The 8,008-nt window shown below is 39.2% G+C and overlaps 1 non-coding gene across 1 annotated transcript; it reads right to left on the bottom strand.

Annotated features, from left to right (window-relative positions):
- Nucleotides 1-1,057: 1,057 nt before the first annotated feature.
- Nucleotides 1,058-1,160, bottom strand: LOC128592453 (U6 spliceosomal RNA). Its single transcript, XR_008381875.1, has one exon. It is a non-coding gene; the product is annotated as a U6 spliceosomal RNA (small nuclear RNA).
- Nucleotides 1,161-8,008: the final 6,848 nt, after the last annotated feature.

Genomic DNA, 8,008 nt, shown 5'->3' with positions numbered 1-8,008 from the left:
CCAACATGTGATCTGTCTTGGAATATGTCCTATGTGTTGATAAGAAGAGGGTGTATTCTGTAATTTTGGGGTAGAATGTTCTGTAAATGTCTTTTAGATCCATTTGTTATCAAGTGCAGTTTAAGTCAAATGTTTCTTTGCTGATTTTCTACCAAAGTGGTCTATTCTGTCAGTCTAGTACTGAAGTTCCTAGTTATTTTATTATAGGGTTATTATTTTTTTTCTTATACTACATACATATTTGTTTTATGAATCTAGGAGCTCCTATGTTAGGTATATATATGTTTAGGTTTATTATATTTTCTGGTTGAATTAATCTTTTTTATTATATAATGACTTTCTTTTCTTTTTTTTTAACCATTAATGATTTAAAGTCCATTTTATCTGATGTAAGTATGGCCCCTCCTGCTTACCTTTGGTTTCCATTTTCTTTCTTTCTTTCTTTTTGCAGTTTTTGGCCAGGGCTGGGTTTGAATCTGCCACCTCCCGTGTATGGGGCTGGTGCCCTACTCCTTGAACCACAGGCACCACCCTTTGGTTTCCATTTTTATGAAATACTTTTCTACTCATTTACCTTGATTCTGTGAGACTTTGCAAGTTAAATGAACTTCTTGGAGATAGCATTTATTTGGGTTTTGTTTTTTGTTTAATGCATTCAGCCAACCTTTTAGTAGGGGGCACTTAGACTGTTTATGTTCAATGTTTATATTGGTGTATGAGATACTATTCTGATCATGTTAATTGTTACCTAGTTGCATTGTTTTTTCCCCCTTGTATTACTGTTTTATAAGAGCTGCAAGTTTTAACTTTTGGTGTTTTTACACTGGCATGTATTGATTACTCTATTCAATTTATACAGTAATTTTAAGCAATTCTTGTAGGAAAGTTCTAGTGGTAACAAGTTCCCTTACTGTTGGCTTGTCTGGGAAAGATATTATTTCTCCTAATTTATGAAACTTAGTTTTTCTAGGATACAAAATTCTTGGCTGGAAGATATTCTGTTAAAAAGATTAAAAAATGGGACCCCTATCTCTTCTGGTGTATAAGATTTCTGCTGAAAAATATGTAATGCTTCATTAATTTGCATGTCATCCTTGCACAGGGGCCATGCTAATCATCTCTGTATCATTCTAGGTTTAGTTTAGGTGCTGCTGTAGCAAACGCTATTGCCCTTCAATAATGTTTTTAAGGTAGATACCATCCCTGATAATCATATAAAATGTGTTGTTTTGTCAAAATGCTCAAAAATAAGTTTATTTTTGTAACAGAGTGATGTAAAAAGAAATTTGTAGTACCTCACCTCTTTCTTTTGAAGTAATCAATTCCCAATTCCTTAACTAAAAGGATAGCCATGTTAAGGACTGTCTCTGCTAGTAAGCTAAAAGCCAATTCTAGTATTGCCCATGGAATCTGAATGCCCCAGAATTCGAATAACTTGGAATCCAAATGAAAAATTCAAGCAAATTTTTCCAAAGTTTTAATGCTGCCTTGGAATCCAAACTCCCAGCACATTGTTCGTGTGGTTTTGTGCCTGCATTTCCCCAGTGCTCAGGCCACTCACCCACTTTGTCATTCAGTTCTTCGTTGGAAGCTGTAGTGAAAGCATCTCATATGATTTACACTGCTAATTTTATGCTTTTGTGCCTGTTTTGTGTTTTTTTTCCATATAATAACAACTAAATATATTTTCCATGGTCCTAAATAGTATAGTGAGGAAAATAAGAGTAAGAGGAAAGCTGATAGAACTACAATTGAAGTTAGGAAAGATCTTCTCACTAAGCGTGAAAGTTGTACAAGTGTGGCTGATCTCACTACCATGTTTGGGATGCCTAAATCGACTATTCGTATGATTTTTGAAAAATAATGAAGCTGTCAAAGCAGCTGATGTGGTGAAATGGGTTATGACACTGACCTATAGGAGATCAAAAGGTATGGAAGAGAAGGAGAAACTCCTCTTAGTCTGGATTAATGAAAAACAGCTGGCTGGTGATGTGATTTCTGAGACAATAATTTGTGATAAAGTCAAAGTCCTCTAAGATGATTTAGTGACATGCATGCCTGATACTAGTCCTCAAAAGGAGGAGTTTAAAGCCAGTAGGGGGTGGTTTGGGAACTTAAAAAAAAAAGGACTGGGATCCATAGTGTTGTGCACAGAGAGGCTGCCAGTTCTAATTCAGATGCAGCAAAAAAGTTTGTAAGAGTTTAAGGAGTTTGTGAACAGTGAGGGGAATGTTTTGAACCAAGTGTTCAATTGTGATGAAACAGACCTTTATATTTTCAGGTTTTTATATTTTTAATTTAATTAATTTACATTTTTATTCAAATGTTATTATTTGTTAATGTTATACCTTAAAATTAAGTATATTTACTGGTAAAATCATTTTGAAAATTCGAGTGTGTGGGACCCAGAAATGGATTAATCAGTTTCTATTATTTTCTTCCTTCTTTTTCTACATTTTGGAAAAGGTTCAGTAATATAGGTACTAGTTCCTCTTTAAAGGTTTGGTAGAATTATGACATGAAGTCATCTGGTCTTGGGCTTTTCTTTTTAGGGAGATTTTGTATGGTTGATGCTATTTCAGAACTTGATATTGGCCTGTTCAACATTTCCACTTGATTCTGGCTAAGTCTTGGAAGGTGACATGCTTCCAAAGTATTGGTCAATTTCCTTCAGATTTTCATATTTCTGAGAATAATTTTTCATGTAATAGTCATTAAGGATTTTTTGAATTTCTGAGGAGTCTGTTGTTATTTCGTCTTTGTCGTTTCTGATTGATGAGATTAGAGATTTTACTCTTTTTTTCCTGGTGAGGTTAGCCAAAGGTTTATCTATTTTATTGACCTTTTCAATAAACCAACTTTTTGATTTATTGATCTGTTGTATAATTCTTTTGTTTTCAATTTCATTTAATTCTGCTCTAATTTTGGTTATTTCTTTTCTTCTACTGGGTGTGGGGTTCTTCCTTTTCCAGTTGCTTGAGATGTCCCATTAAGTTGTTAACTTCCTCTCTTTCCGTTCTCTTGAGGAAGGCTTGCAGTGCTATAAATTTCCCTCTTAGGACTGCCTTTGCGGTATCCCAGAGGTTCTGATAATCGTGTCTTCATTGTCGTTTTGTTCCAAAAAATTGGCAATTTCCTTCTTAATCTCATCTCTGACCCAGCTATCATTCAGCACAAGGTTATTTAACTTCCATGTTTTTGTATGAGTATGTAGATTCCTGTTGTTACTGAGTTCAACTTTTATTCCATGGTGCTCTGAGAAGATGCAAGGGATAATTTCTATTCCTTTAAATTTACTGAGGTTAGACTTGTGACCTAAGATGTGATCGATTTTGTAGTATGTTCTGTGGGCTGATGAGAAGTATGTGTATTCAGTTTTGCTGGGATGAAATGTTCTGTAGATGTCTGCTAAATCCAAATGTTGGATGGTTAGGTTTAAATCTAAAATTTCTTTGCTCAGCTTTTTATTGGAGGATCTATCAAATACTGCCAGAGGAGCATTGAAATCTCTGATGATTATGGAGCTGAAGGAAATCAAGTTGCTCATGTCTGTTAGAGTTTCTCTTATAAATTGAGGTGCATTCTGGTTGGGTGCATAGATATTAATAATTGAGATATCATCATATTGAGTATTACCCTTAACAAATATGAAGTGACCATTCTTGTCCTTCCTTACTTTTGTTGGTTTAAAGCCTATTGTGTCTGCAAATAGAATTGCAACACTTGCTTTTTACTGATTACCATTTGCTTGAAATATGGATGACCATCCTTTCACCCTGAGTCTATATTTATCTTTTAAGGTAAGATGTGACTCTTGTATGCAGCAAATATCTGGCCTGAGCTTTTGTATGCAGTCAGCTAACCTGTGCCTCCTTATAGGATAGTTTAAGTTGTTCACCTTAATGGAGAATATTGATAAGTCTGGTAAAATTTTGGGTATTGAGTTTTTTGAAAGTCCAGTGGACATTTTTAATCCTTTCTCCACTGTGGAATTTGGAGTTTGATCTGAAGATTCTGAGTGAGTTTACTTTTGTGGTAGAGGATTGTGCTGGTCATTACAGAGGATAGGTCTGAGAATATCCTGAAGAGCTGGTTTGGTTATGGCAAATTTCTTCAACATATGAATGTCATTAAAGTATTTAATTTCTCCATCATAAATGAAGCTCAGTTGAGCTGGATACAGGATCTGGTGTTGAAAGTTATTTTGCTTTAGGAGACTAAAAGTCGATGACCACCCTCTTCCGGCTTGAAAATTTTCAGCAGAGAGATTTGCAGTTGTTCTAATATTCTTCCCTTTGTAGGTAATGGATTTCTTACGTCTGGCTGCTTTCCGAATTTCTCCTCACATTAACTTTAGTGAAGTTAATTATGATATGCCTGATGGATGTCTTATTGTGTTTTAGTCTGAAACTGTCTGCTGTCTGAATTTCAGAATCTCTTGGCATGTCTGGAAAATTCTCTTTCATAATTTCATGGAGAAGGGCCTCTGTGTCTTGCAAGGGCACCTTATCACTTTCAGGGATTCCAATGAGGCAGATAGTAGCCTTCTTTGTATTATCCCAGAGCTCTCTGAGAGAATGATCCATTTTTGCTCTCCATTTCTCTTCCTCTTTGAGAGTTTGGGAGCATTCAAAGGCTTTGTCTTAAATGTCAGAAATCCTTTCTTCTGCTTGTTCCACTCTGTTACTGAGGGATTCTACTGTATTTTTCAGATCTTTGAGGGCTGCAAATTCTTGCTTCAGTGCATCAAAATCTTTGGTGGTTTTGTCTTTAAATTCATTAAATTCTTGAGACAACTTTTGAATTTCTCCTCGAATTTCTAATTCCAACTTTTGAATTGCTCCTCGAATTTCTAATTCCAAATTTTCCTCCATTCTTTTAATCTTGTTTGCGATCCAAATTCTGAATTCAATTTTTGACATCTCGGCCAGCTGTTTATGAATGGGATCTTCAGTTATATCTGTCATATCTTTCCTTGGGGTGAGGGCGTGGGGGCGTTGATCTATTCTGGTTATTCATGTTACCAGAGTTTTTCCACTGATTCTGCCCTATGATTGTTTTACACCATTTGATTTTTCCCCTGGAGCTTTGTCAAGGACCCGTACAGTGCTTTGGCCTGAGAAACTGGGGACCTGTTTGGTGCAGTGGGGCTAAGTGGTTCTGTCTTATTTTCAGCTGGTCTCTGTATGACCCTAATGAAACAGTTATTCTGGGTTGAAGTCTCAGCTGTGGAGAAATACCAGCAATTAAGTCACCCCACTCCCAACAGGCAACAATTGGAAAAGGAAAATCAAACCTTCCTACAATCACACACCCAGGGCATCACTTGAATAGTCCTCAGGCGATTGGCTCAGTTCAAAAGGTCCAAATCAATTGTCTCAGTGAGCACCTGTCTCAGGTGGGAGTTTAAAAGGTCTCTGGCAACTGGATCACAGGGGGTTGGTGACAACTCAGATATGACTTGGTCCAGTGCTCCGTGAATTCAGGAGGATCCACCCAGCAAATAGATCAGTCTGGGAAGGTTGATGCCTCCTTCCCCACCTTGCACCTCTGTCACACCCAGTCACTGATAGCCCCACAGGACTGTGACCCAGTTGCCTCTAGTGAACAGATACTCCAGGGGTTTGCACTGCCTAAATCACAAGGAAATCTATATCTACTCAACCAGGCCACTGCGCTCTGCCTCTATCCAGCAGGGGGAGATGAGGCCTGACAACCTCAGGCACTTGATGGAGGCTGGGGGGTGTTCACTCAGTTCCAGCACCACCCCTGATCGATGTTACTGACAGAACAGAACAGAACAACTTTGCAGGAATTTGTTTCTGTCCCTGCTAAATTTCCCTGCAGAAGGGAAGCTATTGGTTCCCAAATCCTGCACCTCAGGTCTTGTCTTTGCTCCTGCAGGTTTGTATTCAGTTACCTGTCAGTTCTAGCCTCCTGCCTTCCTTCGTCTATAGGCTGATGATCCCCTGAGGGCCGGGTACGTTGTAGGCTCAGTAAAGTGGTCCTCTGGTCAGCCCCGCTCTGGGAATTTCCTGGCTCTGCTGGTGCGTTTTCTAGTCCCTGCACTCCACCCAGGTCGGTACCACCTCAGGCAAATCCTTTACTCACGGGGCCTGCGTTTCTGTCCCAGGTCTGTTCCATGGTGGTTGCCACCTTAGAAGATGCCCGGCCTCCTCTGGTTGCCCAGGGAGATGTGTGTGTGGCTTCAGAATATCCAGGAGTGAGCCCTATTGTTGCCAAAGACGGCTTCTGTTTTGCACCTCGGGGCACCGCTGCTCTGGTGTGGTTCCTTCTCAGCTGACCATCCTCTCCTCACTTCTGTGCCACAGAATCAGCACTGACCAGCTGCAGTCTAGGCCCTGTCCACACCCTTTGAGAAATCTCCCAAGAATCTGATCTCCTGAGGACCAGGCCTCCAGACCTCAGAGTGAGAGTGGAGGGGAGTGCTGGGAGCTCAGAATTGCAGGTAGAGAATAGATACAGTTCTATACAGTTTTATGCCTGGCAGGAGAATGCTGTGGCACCCTAATAGGGGAGGTAGGTCCAGTTTTTAGAGGGTCTCTCCCGTGGAGTGTAGTGGGAGGAACTTTGAACTCAGCTTGTTTGTTTGTGGGGCACTCTGAGCCGTTCTCATGGTGTAGGGGACTCCCGTCCACTTGGTGATGGATTTTGTACCTTTTGTTTGTATCCTTGGGGTCACAGCTTGCCTCAGCAGGGTTGATGTGCATTCTTCAACCTTTTCTCTTGTTGCAGCTCTAATCCGCCACGTTACTTGCTAAATTTCTGTCCTTTAACTCTCCTTCTGGATGGGAGCCTCTCTAGTTTCTATTATTTTAAAGGGGAAAAATTATCTAGGAATTTGAATAATCTGGAATTCAGGGTTCTGGAATGGATTAAGTTTAGATTTCAAGGTATTACTGTAGTTATCAAGAACAAATTCTGAGGTAACTTCAATTAGATGTTTTTCTCCAAAGCTACTGTTAGCTGTTAGAGAGAGCCAGGAAAGTGTCGGGCCAGAGGGAAGGAGAGAAGAGAGAGTTCAGTGTGAGAAGAGAGCATTGTGGAAAAAAATCCCTCTTGAATTAATTAAAAATACACATTTATACTAATAAAAATGCCTTCTTGATTCAGACAGAATAGGAATCCTATAGGATTAGGGCAGGTTGAGCTAAGTCAGAGTTAGGCTTTATTCACTGGGCATTGGGGGTTGCAGATTCCCTTGGTTGGGGTGTGTACATTGCAGTTAAAGCTTCTTGGTCAAGTCTTGGATACCTTTTGTGCCCTGTACTCAACTCTGCCTCTATGTTAGGGAGAGAATGGAGGATTTGCTAGATAAGTGTCCATGATACCTAGAAAACCTAAGTATTTAGGTTTCAGATTGTCACCCTGAAGACCTAGACTATTTATTTTGTGTTTTCACTGGTTCCTTGGTTCTAAAAGGTCATTATGCTAAGAGTGATAGCAGGAGCTTGTTCAAGATGCTGATTCCTGGCCACACCTCCCCCTGTTTTTGATGCAGTAGATTCATATTGTCAACCAGATCTTTAGGTGCTTTTGATGTGATTTTTGACTTTCCCAGATACACCAACTTAGATGAGAGGGAAGGCTGAATTGGAAGTAGCAGTGAAATAACATAGGATATTGAAGCAGTTTACCTCCTTATTTTCTGGTGCACCTGATTTACTATGACTGACGTTTCAGGAAAAGTGAGTAGGGATGAATGAGTTCACCAAGGGACTTGAGTGAAATCTGGCAGAGAATCCTTTCTACCTGGGAATCCCCTATTTATATTGGTTGTATGTAATGGGAGATGTCAGTAGAAAGGAAAATGAGAGGTTGAGAGGAATGGTCTCTATCAAAATCATTAATTTTCTTTCTTATCAGTCCCTAAATTTTGTAAAGCATTAGGAAGAGAAAATTGATGCAACTTTTGAGCAAATGGCCCAGTACAAAAGTATATTATATTATTATCAAATCTTAGTATGACTATGGGTTTGAATTAAAT

Source organism: Nycticebus coucang, chromosome 1 (genome assembly GCF_027406575.1).
Source record: "Nycticebus coucang isolate mNycCou1 chromosome 1, mNycCou1.pri, whole genome shotgun sequence".
Taxonomy (NCBI): domain Eukaryota; kingdom Metazoa; phylum Chordata; class Mammalia; order Primates; family Lorisidae; genus Nycticebus; species Nycticebus coucang.
This window is presented reverse-complemented; position numbering and strand designations above follow the sequence as displayed.